The sequence below is a fragment of the Schistocerca nitens genome, chromosome 8 (genome assembly GCF_023898315.1).
Source record: "Schistocerca nitens isolate TAMUIC-IGC-003100 chromosome 8, iqSchNite1.1, whole genome shotgun sequence".
Taxonomy (NCBI): domain Eukaryota; kingdom Metazoa; phylum Arthropoda; class Insecta; order Orthoptera; family Acrididae; genus Schistocerca; species Schistocerca nitens.
Window position 1 is genome coordinate 351,366,145 of NC_064621.1, and position 14,656 is coordinate 351,380,800.

General features: G+C 47.3%; 1 protein-coding gene across 5 annotated transcripts in view; it reads left to right on the plus strand.

The window, feature by feature from the left end:
• LOC126199367 (importin-11) overlaps positions 1–14,656 on the plus strand; it is a 195,930-nt gene that overhangs the window by 16,510 nt on the left and 164,764 nt on the right. The gene's annotated exons all lie outside the window — the stretch shown is intronic.

A 14,656-nucleotide genomic window follows, 5' to 3' on the forward strand; every position in this document is an offset into this window, starting at 1 on the left:
CAATGTGTCACGAATTTTGTATTGTTCATCATACAGTACAGTAACTAAACAGCTGAAAATCCAGGATGGAATAATGACAATATTATGAAAAGGATAGATTGCTATTTGCCACGTAGCAGAGGCATTGAGTCGCAGACGGCGGGGGGGGGGGGGGGGGGGGGGGGAAGACCACTGGACAAATAAGTTTTGGTAAGAAGGTCATTCTCAGAAATAGACAACACACACACACACGACCACAGTCTCTGGCTGCCAGGGCCAAACTGTGAGCAACTGCACATAGTAGGAGAAGCAATCTTGATGGTTGGGGTAGCTGGAGCGGAGCAGGGTAAGGATGGGCACGGTAAAATGCTACCTACGGGAGCATACAGGGATGAAGTGGAGAGACGGGAGGACAGACAGCAGGGAGCAGAAAAACATGGAAGCAAAATGACTGTGGGTGGGTTTGTGGGATAGAAGGCTGTGGAGTGGGAACAGGGAATGGAACGGGTGGGTAAAGAACAATAACTAATGAAGGTTGAGGCCAGGAATGTAGGATATATTGCAGGGACAGTTCCCACCTGTGCAATTCAGAAAAGCTGGTGTCGGTAGGAAGAATCCAGATGGCACAGAGTGTGAAGCAGTCATTAAAATGAAGAATGTTATGTTGGGCAATGTGCCCAGCAACTGGGTGGTCCAGCTGTTTCTTAGCCACGGTTGGCTGGTGGCCATTCATGCAGAAAGACAGCTTGTTGGTTGTCATGACTACATAGAATGAATGAAAGTGGTTGCAGCTTAGCGTGTAGATCACATGACTGATATCTCGGGTAACTGTGTCTTTGATGGAATAGGTGATGCTTGTGACGAGACTGGAGTAGGTGGTGGCGGTGGCGGCAGCAGTAGTGGGAGGATGTATGGGACAGCTTGAACCTTGCCTGACTTAGTTCACTCTTCTTTCCAAACATGATCCACCCTCACTCACTGAAATCTCCCCCTGTTAACTCTCCAGAATTTCTTAACCTCAAATCCTTGCCTCACAGTCATTCCCCAAATCCTTCAAAATAAAATCTAACCTTATGTCCACACAAAAGAACAGTAATCCACCACCTAAAATTTGATCCCAAACTTATTATCCTACCTGCTGACAAAGACTCTACCACTTTTGTTTCGAACTGCAGGGATTACCTGGCAGAAGAGCTCCACCAGATGTCAGATTCATCCACTTACAAACCCAGCCTCAGTGACCCCAGTCCAGAAATTCATCAGGATCTCCAGTCTCTCCTCAGATCTTTAGGCCCATCCCCGAACCCCTCCTTGGGGTCCACCTTTCTCCTCACCACTTACTGGTCCCTACTGAGAGAATTTCTGCTCTTGTAGCTCAACACCATGAGCCTATCACCTGCAGCCTACCCTCTTATATAACAAAACCTAACCATTTCCTCCACTGACTCTTCACAGTTCCTGTTCCTTTACCACACATTGCCTTGCTCATCCCTACTGATACCACCTCCTTTTACACTAACATCTGTAAAGCCCATGGCCTAGTCACTGCTGAACATTACCTTTCCCAACTTCCTATAGGTTCCAAATTGACAACCTCATTCTTGGTCACCCCTGAGGGTGAGGACACACTGTCTTTTCCTCCAGAACCTCAACACCTCCCCCATTTGCTTCATTTGGTCTTCCTCAGCCCAACAAACCATCTTCCTCAATGTTGACCTCAACCTCAAAGATGGCTGTATCAGTACCTTCGCCCATATCAAGCCTACCAACCACCAGCAATACCTCCACTTAGACAGCTGTCACCCATTCCATACCAAGAAGTCCCTTCCATACAGCCTAGCCACCCATGGCTGTCACATCTGTAGTGACAAGCAGTCCCTCTCAAAATATACCATGGGTCTCACTAAGCCTTCACAGAATGTAATTACCCTCCCAACCTTTTACAAAAACAAATCTCCCATCCCTCATCTCTCCAGTCAACCACCAACTCCTAGTGTCCCACTGTCTGGCCACAGAGGAGCGTTCCTCTTGTGACTCAGTACTACCCTCGATTGAAGCAAGTGAACGACATTCTCCACCAGGCTTTCAACTACCTTTCGCCATGTTCTGAAACGAGGAATGTCCTACCCACTATCCTTTCCATCCCTCCCACTGTGGTATTCCGCCACCTAATGAACCTACACAGTATCCTTGTCCATCCCTACACAACCCCTTGCCTCATGGCTCATATCTCTGTAGTAGACATAGATGTGAGACCTGTCCCATACATCCTCCCACTGCCAACTACTCCAGTCCAGCTACAAGCATCACCTGTCCCATCGGTCGCTCTGCGGCCGAGTCTTTCAAACGGAAAGGTACTGTCTCTAGTTCTGGTTCTCCTGCCCTTTCCCCCTTGGCCACTCCTTGGGAGGAGGGACAGGCCCGCCGGCTTGTGGCGAAGTACTTCCCCCGCTGTTTGGTCTGTTCTCGAACCGATGGGGGGACGTTCGCCACCTCCAAGCCCATGTTATTTGTTCAGCACATTGAGGACATCTTCGGGGAAATCGAGGCTCTTAGTAAGATGCGTTCGGGGTCCGTTCTTATCAAGACCACCTCCGCCACACAGTCGGCGGCGCTCCAGGCGTGCGACCGCCTAGGGGATATCCCAATGTCCATTGTCCCACATCTGGCACTAAATAGGACGCAGGGGGTTATTTTTCATCGGGACCTTCTGCTGCAATCTGATGAGGAGCTCCGGGCCAACCTGGAGTGCCAAGGCATGCATTTCGTCCGGCGAGTCCAGCGCGGCCCCAAAGACCGTCGCATCAACACCGGGGCCTTTATCCTCGCCTTCGAGGGGGACGTTCTCCCGGAGAAGGTAAAGGTGATGTGCTACCGGTGCGACGTGCGACCTTACGTCCCACCTCCTATGCGCTGTTTTCGGTGTTTGCGCTTTGGGCACATGTCATCACGGTGTGAGGCTGAGCCCCTATGTGGCGATTGTGGACGTCCTCTTCGTGAGGAACATACATGCACCCCACCACCTCGGTGCGTTAATTGTCCTGGCACCCACTCGCCTAGATCCTCAGACTGCCCCGCATATCAGAAGGAGAAGAAGATACAAGAACTCAAAACTTTGGCTCGTCTCTCTTATTCTGAGGCCAGGAAGAAGTATGACCGCCTCCATCCCGTGCCGTTGACCACTTCGTTTGCCTCAGTTGTGTCCCCTCCTTCCGCGGTATCCTCACCCCTATCCTGTCCCCCCTTTGCCTCCTCCCCCCATCCGGGGTCTCTGCCTCCGCCTCCCACATCCCTCCCTTCCAAATCCTCCTCCCCTGTGGCCCCCGTCCCCTCTGCCCCAGGGGCCACCCTTCCTCCACCCCCCCCCCTCCCGCCGCCTGAGAAGCGATCCTCTTCTCAGGCGTCCATCGGGGAAACGTTCCGGACCCCAGCTTCCGAGGTCCAGCGTTCCAAAACGGACCCCGCGCGTGAGGACCTTCTTCGGGTCCAACCCACCACCCCTGTGCCTCCTCGGACTTCCAAGAAGGCACCCAAGAAGAAGTCTCTATCCCCCTCTCCACCCCGGCACGTTTCGTCTGACGCTCCATCCATGAATCGCTGCTCCCGGCCGTCCTGTTTCGCCGGGACGCTCTGCTGCCAGGCGCTCAGCTGGCCTCTCGTCGGCAAATGATGCTGCCCCTCCTACACCACCAGGGACAGCGGCCGCAGCCGGCGACGACTCGATGGAACAGGATCCGCCTCCCGCCGGTTGTAGCGTTGTTCCCTCGAAACCTGGCCCTCCGCAGCCGTCGAGGTGACCAGCTCTTCCCCCGTCTCATTCCCCCTCTTTTTTGACTAGCGATGGCCTTGTTACATTGGAACATAAGAGGTATTCGATCTAATCGGGAGGAATTACAACTGCTCCTCCGCCTGCACTGTCCGCTCGTCCTTGGTCTCCAGGAAACCAAGTTGCGCCCGACTGACCGTATTGCCTTTACCCACTATACCTCGGAGCGGTATGACCTCACCCCTGTGGACGGTATCCCAGCTCATGGTGGGGTCATGTTGCTCGTTCGAGACGATGTCTATTACCATCCCATCCCATTGACCACCCCACTCCAAGCAATAGCTGTCCGTATTACTCTTTCTGCTTTTACTTTTTCTGTTTGTACTGTCTACACTCCATCGTCATCCGCAGTTAGTCGGGCTGACATGATGCACCTGCTTGTTCAGCTTCCTCCGCCGTTTTTATTGTTTGGCGAGTTCAATGCCCATCATCCCCTTTGGGGCTCTCCTGCATACTGTCAGAGAGGCTCCCTCTTGGCGGATGTCCTCAACCATCTCAATCTTGTCTGCCTCAATACTGGCGCCCCGGCTTTCCTCTCGGACTCTACTCATACCTACTCCCACTTGGACCTCTCGATCTGTTCTACCACTCTTGCCCGTCGGTTCGAGTGGTATGTCCTTTCTGACACCTATTTGAGCGACCACTTCCCCTGTGTCGTTCGTCTACTGCACCACACCCCATCCCCACGTCCTTCGAGCTGGAACATACCGAAAGCTGACTGGGGACTTTACTCCTACCTGGTGACCTTTCCGGACCACGATTTTCTCAGTTGTGACAGTCAGGTCGAATACCTCACGGCTGTTATCGTCAATGCTGCCGAACGTTCCATTCCTCGTACTACCTCTTCTTCGCGTCGCGTTTCCGTCCCCTGCTGGAACGAGGCTTGTAGAGACGCTATCCGTGCTCGACGACGTGCTTTACGCACCTTTCGCCGCCATCCTACGTTGGCGAATTGTATTGGATACAAACAACTCCGAGCGCAATGCCGTAGAGTCATCAAAGACAGCAAAAAGGCTTGTTGGGCCTCTTTCACCAGCTCCTTTAACAGTTTTACTCCCTCTTCTGTCGTATGGGGTGGCCAGCGCCGGCTGTCGGGCATTAAGGCCCACTCCTCAGTACCTGGCCTGACCTCAGGTAATGAGGTCCTCATTGATCCTGTGGCTGTCTCCAACGCCTTCGGCCGGTTTTTCGCGGAGGTTTCAAGCTCCGCCCATTACCACCCTGCCTTCCTTCCCAGGAAAGAGGCAGAAGAGGCTCGGCGACCTTCCTTCCACTCGCTGAATCTTGAAAAGTATAATGCCCCCTTTACTATGCGGGAACTCGAATGTGCGCTTGTACTGTCCCGGTCCCCTGCTCCGGGGCCAGATGCCATTCACGTTCAGATGCTGGCACACCTTTCTCCGGTGGGCAAAAGCTTCCTTCTTCGTACCTACAATCGCGTCTGGACCGAAGGTCAGGTCCCCATGCGTTGGCGTGACGCCGTCGTTGTTCCTATACCCAAACCCGGGAAGGATAGACACCTTCCTTCTAGTTACCGCCCCATTTCTCTTACAAGCTGTGTCTGTAAGGTGATGGAGCGCATGGTTAATGCTCGGTTAGTTTGGATTCTTTAATCTCGACGGCTACTTACCAATGTCCAATGCGGCTTTCGTCGCCGCCGCTCCGCTGTTGACCAACTTGTGACCTTGTCGACATTCATCATGAACAACTTTTTGCGAAGGCGCCAAATGGTAGCCGTGTTCTTCGATTTGGAGAAGGCTTATGATACCTGTTGGAGAGGAGGTATCCTCCGCACTATGCACAGGTGGGGCCTACGCGGTCGCCTGCCCCTTTTTATTGATTCCTTTTTAACGGATCGAAAGTTTAGGGTACGTGTGGGTTCCGTATTGTCCGACGTCTTCCTCCAGGAGAACGGAGTGCCTCAGGGCTCCATCTTGAGTGTAGCCTTTTTTGCCATCGCGATCAATCCAATTGTGGATTGCATTCCACCTAATGTCTCAGGCTCTCTCTTTGTTGATGACTTCGCGATCTACTGCAGTGCCCAGAGAACATGCCTCCTGGAGCACTGCCTTCAGCGTTGTCTAGACAGCCTATACTCATGGAGTGTGGCAAATGGCTTCCGGTTCTCTGAAGAGAAGACGGTTTGCATCAACTTTTGGCGATATAAAGCGTTCCTTCCGCCATCCTTACATCTCGGTCCCGTTGTTCTCCCATTCGTGGAAACAACTAAGTTTCTAGGGCTCACACTGGACAGGAAACTTTGTTGGTCTCCGCATGTCTCTCATTTGGCGGCCCGTTGTACACGTTCCCTTAATGTCCTCAGAGTTCTTAGTGGTTCATCTTGGGGAGCGGATCGCACTGTCCTGCTTCGCTTGTATCGGTCCATAGTCCGATCGAAGCTGGATTATGGGAGCTTCGTCTACTCGTCTGCTCGACCATCCCTCTTACACCGTCTCAACTCCATCCACCATCGGGGGTTACGTCTTGCGACCGGAGCCTTCTACACTAGTCCTGTCGAGAGTCTTTATGCTGAAGCTGCCGAATTACCATTGACCTATCGGCGCGACGTACTGCTGTGCCGGTATACCTGCCGGCTGTTGTCTATGCCCGACCAACCCTCTTACCAGTCCTTCTTCGTCGATTCTCTCGACCGTCAGTACGGGTTGTATGTGTCTGCCCTGCTGCCCCCCGGAGTCCGCTTCCGTCGCCTGCTTCAACAATTGGATTTTGCCCTCCCTACCACCTTCAGAGAGGGTGAGAGCCCGACACCACCTTGGCTCCAGGCTCCGGTTCATATTTATCTCGACCTCAGCTCACTCCCAAAGGAGGGTACTCCGGCTGCAGTGTATCGCTCACAGTTTGTCGAACTTCGTGCTCGACTTGCCGGTCACACCTTTATTTACACCAATGGCTCCAAAACTGTCGATGGTGTCGGCTGTGCCTTTGTCGTCGGGGCCGCCACCTTTAAATACCGGCTCCTCGACCAATGTTCCAGCTTTACGGCCGAGCTTTTTGCTCTCCATCAGGCCGTTCAGTATGCCCGCCGCCACCGCCATTCATCGTGTGTACTCCGCTCTGACTCACTCAGTGCTCTTCAGAGCGTTGGAGCTCCCTATCTGGTCCATCCCTTGGCTCAACGGATACAGCAGTCCCTCCATTCTTTCGCTGATAATGGTTCTCCTGTCAGCTTTCTGTGGGTTCCCGGACATGTAGGAGTGCCTGGGAATGAGGCTGCGGATGCTGCAGCCAAGGCTGCAGTCCTCCTGCCTCGGCCAGCCTCCCATTGTGTCCCGTCTTCTGACGTTCGTGGGGATGTTTGTAAAAGGTTTGTGTCGTTGTGGTGGGATGCTTGGTCATCCCTCCAAGGAAACAAGCTCCGGGCAGTAAAATCGCTCCCAACTGCTTGGACAACCTCCTCCCGACCATCTCGGCGAGAGGAGGTCCTTCTAACCAGGTTGCGGATTGGGCATTGCCGGTTTAGCCACCGCTACCTGCTCTCCGGTGACCCAGCCCCGCAGTGCCCTTGTGGTCAGGCATTAACAGTGCGCCATGTTTTATTGTCGTATCCCCGCTTTGTCAATCTCGTGTTGTCCTGTCCTTGCCATCTAATTTACCGGATATTTTAGCTGATGACGCTCGAGCAGCTGCTCGTGTTCTGCGTTTTATAACTTTGACTGGCTTGTCCAAAGACATCTAACCTTTTTACTTATTTTATCTACATCTTTGTTAGGTCTTTCTGGTGTGTCCCCCCCCCCTCCCCTTGAGTTTTACTAGATTCCCTGTGCTCTAACAACAGTGACTGGGCGCTAATGACCTCAGTAGTTGAGCGCCCTTAAACCCCACCAAAAAAAAAAGAAAAAAAGAAAAAAAAGAAACCTGTCCCATCAAAAGCAAGGCTACCTGTGAAATCAGTTGTGCAGGGTGTATACGACCCGGGAGATCTGGGAAAAACCCGGGAATTTTTTCATCTGGGAGAAAACCGGGAAAAACCCGGGAATTGTTTAGAATTCTGGGAATTTTTCATTGTTTTAGTTTTCAGTTAAATTTTTGTAATTTTGACTGGTAAGAATCGATACTCTAACAAAGGATATTACTGAATCCCACTACTGCAGAATAATACTGCAACAATAAAACGTTAATGAGAAAAAAAATGAAAATAAAACATAAATTGCACGGGAAATGTGTCATATACAGCAACAAAACACAGTGCTCATACAAGCGTTTGCCAACAGCAAATGTATCAAAGGCTTTAGGAAGACTATGCAGTGCTTCATAACAACAAATTGCCTCCGATGAGCATGACGTCACAGCTGTTTCCATTAGATTCGTTTTAGCAGTTACGAGCGGGCTCATGCACATACGCAGTTGAGTGGTATATGAGTAGTACCTTTTCCCATTTCTGGTTACAGAAACAGGGCTGTTGGCTGTGTAAGCAGTCGCAGCAAGCAGCCAGACGCAACCGGGAAAAATTTTACTGCCGCGCCCAAGCTGCCAGCTTCACGCACGCGCAGTGGGCCCTGATCTATGATGGTAGGGGATGGGTGCCAAATTCATATTCTTGAGGGGAGAAAACCTTGTTTCACAAAGTGCCTAGTATCCAGCACATGTTGGTTCTATCGATTATTCATACAATTTTGATGCGCATCCCTGTTGGTTTTTTAACACACTCTGTAAGTTAATTTCTGAATGAATCATAAACCGCACGAGGTAGCCGTGCGGTCTTAGGGGACTTGTCACGGTTCGCGCGGCTCCCCCCGTCGGAGGTTCGAATCCTCCCTCGGGCATGGGTGTATGTGTTGTCCTTAGCGTAAGTTAGTGTAAGGTAGATTAAGTAGTGTGTAAGCCTAGGGACCGATGACATCAGCAGTTTGATCACATGGGGAAAAAAAAAATCATAAGTTGATTTTTGAATGCGTGCATAGTGTACGTGAAGTCTCTGTCAGGGGAATCCTCGTCGCATCTAGAAATAAACTTTCCTGCCAGCAAAAGGGGACCGGGCTATACAAGCTGAGAAGAGTAAAGCCGAACGAGTGAATGCCGATCGCTGTCTTATTATGTTGTTGCTTGGGTTTGTGAATGATCAGCGTTATAATTACTAGGGAAATCCATAGATTCAGACTAGCATAGTGGAAACGAACGACTAACAGGAGTAACAGGTAAAAAAGATTACGTATTATCCTCTCGGTGTATCCAGGAAAATGAAATTTTGTCAGAAAATTTTTGGCCATATCGCTACACTAGTAAGGGCCAGTTGTACAATCCCCGTCTAGCAGACTCTTAAGTTCTATTCTGGAAGTAGCACGGAAAATGGTTTGTACGAACATAACAACGCCTAACCAGAGAATAATCAGAGATAACTAAAGCCGTGATTCTGGCAGGGTTAGTGAAGTTAACTGGCGAATAAGTTTTGACAAAGGCAGGAATAGTTCCATAATTAGTCATGAAAAGTTTCTTGATAGAATGAGGAAGGAGAAGAAATGGGAACATAACATAAATTAGGGAAGAAATGACGATTCCAAATTAATGTAAAAATCTCGTACTACTACTTTTCGATCTCATGCTCGAGAAACTGGAGCGCATGAATGAAATGTGAAATTTTTTTCTAACAATGCTTTTTCCTTGTAGTAGGCCTAATAGGCATTTTATGTTGGTCTTCGCGAATTATTTTCTGTCGTGTTATAAAAATGACCATTTATGCCAAAACAGTCTCGTTTATTTGGTGTGTGTTACAATTTCTGCAGTGTTAGAAACACCTATTTTATTTTATCTAGCAGACAGCGACAAAATAGACGTAATCAGATCGAGAAACCACACCAGTATTGGGTACTATTTGTATTAACAGCAGACAACGATATTTCGATTTTTCATGAGGAAAATGATTGACGAACTTAGATGAGGTAATAGATTCTGTAACAGAAAGGAAAGTACGCCATGTAAAGCTGTATCAAGATTAAAGAGAAAACAGTGCTAGGAGCTAAGGATTGAAGAAATATGTACTATATTGCTTGTCTCTTGTCTTCACTGGCTTTATGCATCCTATATTTAATTTTATGTCACACAAAACAGCAAGTTATTAGCTAACAGGCAATAAAGAGGGCAAATTTTCTGAAGAGTTCTTGTCCTCCCGATTACAAATAATCCCATCCAGTATTAATTGTGAGGGTTATTTTTTTTTAAAAAAAAAAAAAAAAAAGAGGGGCAGGATGTCAAACCGGGCGACTGGGAGCAGGCGAGGCACCACAGGACATTTCAATTTACACTGTCCTGAATATAGTTTGATGGCATCCAGTACAAAATATACACGTTTCAATTCCACGGAGCGAAATACAGTGACGTGTGATAGAAGAATGCTGTGTGAAGAGGGGTGGCACTGCACCCTGGCACACTTAAAACCAAATAACATGCCTCACATTTCCTCGAACATATATGTTTTATGTATCAGACTCTTCAATAAGATGTGGGCTACAAAATGAACATATTTTTGAAAATTTGATTTTTTAAATTTTGATGTCATATCTCAAACGCTCAAGGGATGGGGGCGGGGGGAGGCGGGTTGTGGGGAGGGCGCCACTATCTTAGTATTGCGCCGGTTCAGACATATCGTAGATCCGAGGCTGATGCGCAGAGCAGTCTGTGTTATAGTGGGGAAGTGTGTAGTCTTCACGTGACCTGTGTTTACATTTAGTGAATTTGCTGTTTCCTCTTCATTTACTGCTCTGACGTCAAATGAAAACAAAATGGATTTCTGTGGCTGGGAGCTATCAAGTGAATGAAAATACATTCACATATTTATGGAAGGCTAATATATGTTATTAGTTTCAGATTTGATTTTATTTCCTCTTTTCTGACAGGCATGCATTAATCGCCTTGTACAACAATGAAGTTATTTTTGTCGGTTTGCTAAAGAAATTTGGTTTTTATTAATGTTTTACACTGAGGCAGTCAATGTGTTTGAAACAAAGTGTTTAGTTCCACACTATTGGCTAATTTCAACTGCTCACTGTATTTCAAGTGCACGTTTTTATCTTCTAGCATGTATGGCATTATGCCATAGTAAAGAATCAAAAATGAATTAGTACAGTACTGGTACTCCAAGAAAATTTACATCCCGAAACCCACACTGAAAAGCTTAATATCAGGTCGAGGCCTACTTCATTGAGAATCTGGACATACGAATGTGCTCTTTAAGTATGCACTTTAAATGTGCCATTTTAGTATGGTTCACGAAAATCCGATGCTCTTGGAGTGTCCTCTGATTCCTTCTTTTATGACATAATGTAAGATCTTTTACTGTTTTACACGCACGAACATACGGGCTTACTGCGTCATAGCAGCTGCCAAAGCACAGTGGTGCGTTATCTGGCCCTCTCTGACGACTACTGAAACTAACCTATTTCTAACAGGTCGCGGGAAACTATTGCGAATGGTGGTTTGAAAAACGTTACTTTCAAAGTAAATTTCCTTTTACGCAAGTTGAACTATGTGCGAGAATGTACAACAAATTTCTTAAGCCACAGAGCGTTTGATGACGGACCATTTAGAAGTATTTCGAGCCCAGAAGATCAGACATTCGTGTCATTATTATGACCAAATTGATGTAGTGCTACGGGAAGCTCTCTGTCCTGTGTGGTAGCTAATTTATTTGTGGAAAACTTTGAGGACAAATCACTAGACTCGGCTAAAAATTTTACTGGCATATTTGTGCGATGATATATCTTAAAGCGTAACACGCTCAAAAAATATCAACATATGTGAAAGCTTAGCTTCTCTTGAAGCTTACTAACATTAGAGACCAATATTATATGTGAAACCTTTGCTTTTCTTGTAGCAACGCAATGTATATTAATTTAAAACATTAACTTTTCCTGTTTGTGTATCCGCACTACTTAACAGTGATGTCGGTATTAGCTGACTAAATCACGTGTCCTGAATATCCGCTGTCATCGGCTGGCGGGATCACGTGACAAGAGCTATGACTGGCTTACAAAAGCGCATCGCAATCTCGGTTACAATGGTTCGGAAAGTAACATGCAGTGTTTAGTGGAATTCGAATTTATACTTTCGCAATACGAAAATATGCAGTGTACATGTTGCAGCACATCAAAAATCTTTCCAAAAGGAGTTTTCTTCCCTAAGTTTCATTTTCTAATGTGCCGGGAAGTTCTATGCCCGTGTATAAAAACATCCATTCAAAGGATTGATAAGTTTTACAGTTCCGAGGGAAAATATACTGTCACTTAATTACACGGAAAAAGTGTGTTTTCATCCGGGAGAAACTGTATTTTTAACTGGGAAATCCGGGAATTTTTTTTCCTTGTCCACGTATACACCCTGGTCATGATCTACGAGATAAGTTGCAACCACTGTGATTGGTTAAACGTGGTCATGATAACCATCAAACTGTCTGTCAACATGAATGGCCCCCAATAAACCGTGGCCGAAAAGCAGCTGGACCACCTAGTCGCTGAGCATGCGACCAAAAACAATATTCTTCATTTTAACGAGTGCATCACAGTCTGTGCCATCTGGATCCTTCCTACCAACACCAGCTTGAACTGCACAGGTGGGAACTATCCCTGCAATATATCCTAAATTCTCCTAATCCTCCTGGCCTCAACCTTCATTAGTTATTGTCCTTCATCCACTTCTTCCCTTCCCTGTTTCCACTCCACAGCCTTCTATCCCGCAAACCCACCCACAGTCTTTCTGCTTCCATCTTTTTCCACTCCCCACTGTCTACCCTCCTGATTGCATCTAGCTGCCCTACCCTCTCTCCACCTCATCCCTGTATGCTTCCACAAATCGTACTTTACCATCCCCCACCTGTACCCTGCTCTCCCTCCCCCACCACCAAGATTGCTTCTACCATCATGGGCAGCTGCTCGAAGTCTGGCCTCGGTAGCCGGAGACAGTGGTCGTGGTGTGTGTGTGTGTGTGTGTGTGTGTGTGTGTGTGTGTGTGTGTGTGTTTCGGAAGAAGGCCTTCTATTTAGCAGTCCTTTTTTTTATGTGCCTGTCTGCAAATCAACATCTTCACTGTGAGTAGCAATCCATTCTTTTCGTACCACAGTAATTATTTTCTTCATCATTGATAAGAGGAGAAATTGGCTCTGGTTTCACTGTTACAAAACTGACAGCAGACCAATAACAACCACTTGGTTATTAGCCGGACCAAAAGATGTGTGGGAAGTTTGTCCATCAAACAACACCTGATCGCAAGTGGGAGAGCCTTGCCATGTGGAAAGATAGTTTACTGATTGTCAGATAATATTTCTGACACATAATGCATTTGGATGTTTTACATACCTCCAAGAGCCTAGACAGAAATCCATCTGTGGAGAATAGCAGTAGCAGTAGTTCTCTCGGATTATTATGAACTGGATTTCACACAGTCATGGAACCATTCCCAAATTTTATAGACAGTTCCTTTGTGTGATTGACTTTTTCTTACAGTAGTATACTTGGTTCATCAATGGATTGCAATATACAGGTATGCTGACAATAGCAGTTTATACGCTCTAGATTCCATACAGCAGCAAACAATTGTGATTTCCTCATTTAGATAACTAATGGACTACTGAGAAGTGAACTGGTATGCCAGAGGCTCTAGCCCCTCAGGAGGCTCATGACAGAGTGAATGTGCGTGTGCATTTCAAGCATAGGTCCTTATGCAATGGTAGCATTTAGTTACTTTTCTGTGTTGCAATCTCTCGTCTCTGACTATCCTTCCTTCTCTAGCTGTCATTCTCATGGTGACAGCCTTTGATGTTGACCCGTCTATTCCCCAGGTTCTGTCTTCTGAGTTTGTCTTCATTTTCCAAATTTTCCTGTAGTATGAAATGGCTGAGGAACATCTTAAATAGCACCTACTGCATGCAGTTTCAAAGATCATATGCATGCAATACCTGCATAGGCGCTTATTTGTACTTCAAAGCCAATGCATTTGCATGATCGGGTGGTTATTTACCATTTCAGTTGAGCCCACAGCCCCCAAAAACACATGGATCAGAGATGCTAGCTCCTCACGCATGCCAAAATGTAGGTGCACATCTTTCTGGGGCATCAGGACTGTGGAAACAGCCACTGACCTTGTTGGCCTTCACTGTGACCGGGTAGTGCCCTTGGGGAGAGCTATTTATTGGAGTAGGTTGCATCAGGACAGACGTTCCACATATGAAACCTACAAAATTGCATCGAAGCAATCACCATTCAGATGGAGCCATCTCATTGGACAGGTATAGAAATTTCAGTGCTGATAGTTATAACTCTACTGTTTTCCCTATCCTGGCTACCCCATTGGAAGAGTTGCAAACCAGAAGTGTAGGAGCAAAAAAATTTATCCAATATTTAGTATGTATTGAAACTGAGGGGGATACTTTTACTGTGACAGCTGTTATTTTTTGTTGTACATATTGAAGACAAATTTGAAGAAGTCAAGTCACTGGGAAAAATTCATATTGTGTCAGTGCTGATTAAAGCCTCCTCTGCTGCACAGTCTACAGCTCTTTAGGCTTTTGAATGTCTGGGTGATACAGCAATGACCATCCTATGTAAGGCTTCGAACGTGGTCCAAGGAATCACTGTCCACCGAGACCTTATCCTCCAAATAGATGAGGAGCCGTGGGCTAATCTTGAGTGTTGATGCGTACATTTTGTCTTACATGTCCATAAAAGTCCCAAGTATAATAGAATAGATAATGGTGCCTTTATCTTAGTCTTTGAAGGGAACATCCTTTCAGAAAAAGTTAGTCATGCTGTACAGGTGTGATGTGAAACATTGTCTTACCATCCACGACATGCTTCCGATGCTTGTGCTTTGGTCATATGTCGGCCTGGTACACGGCGGACCCAA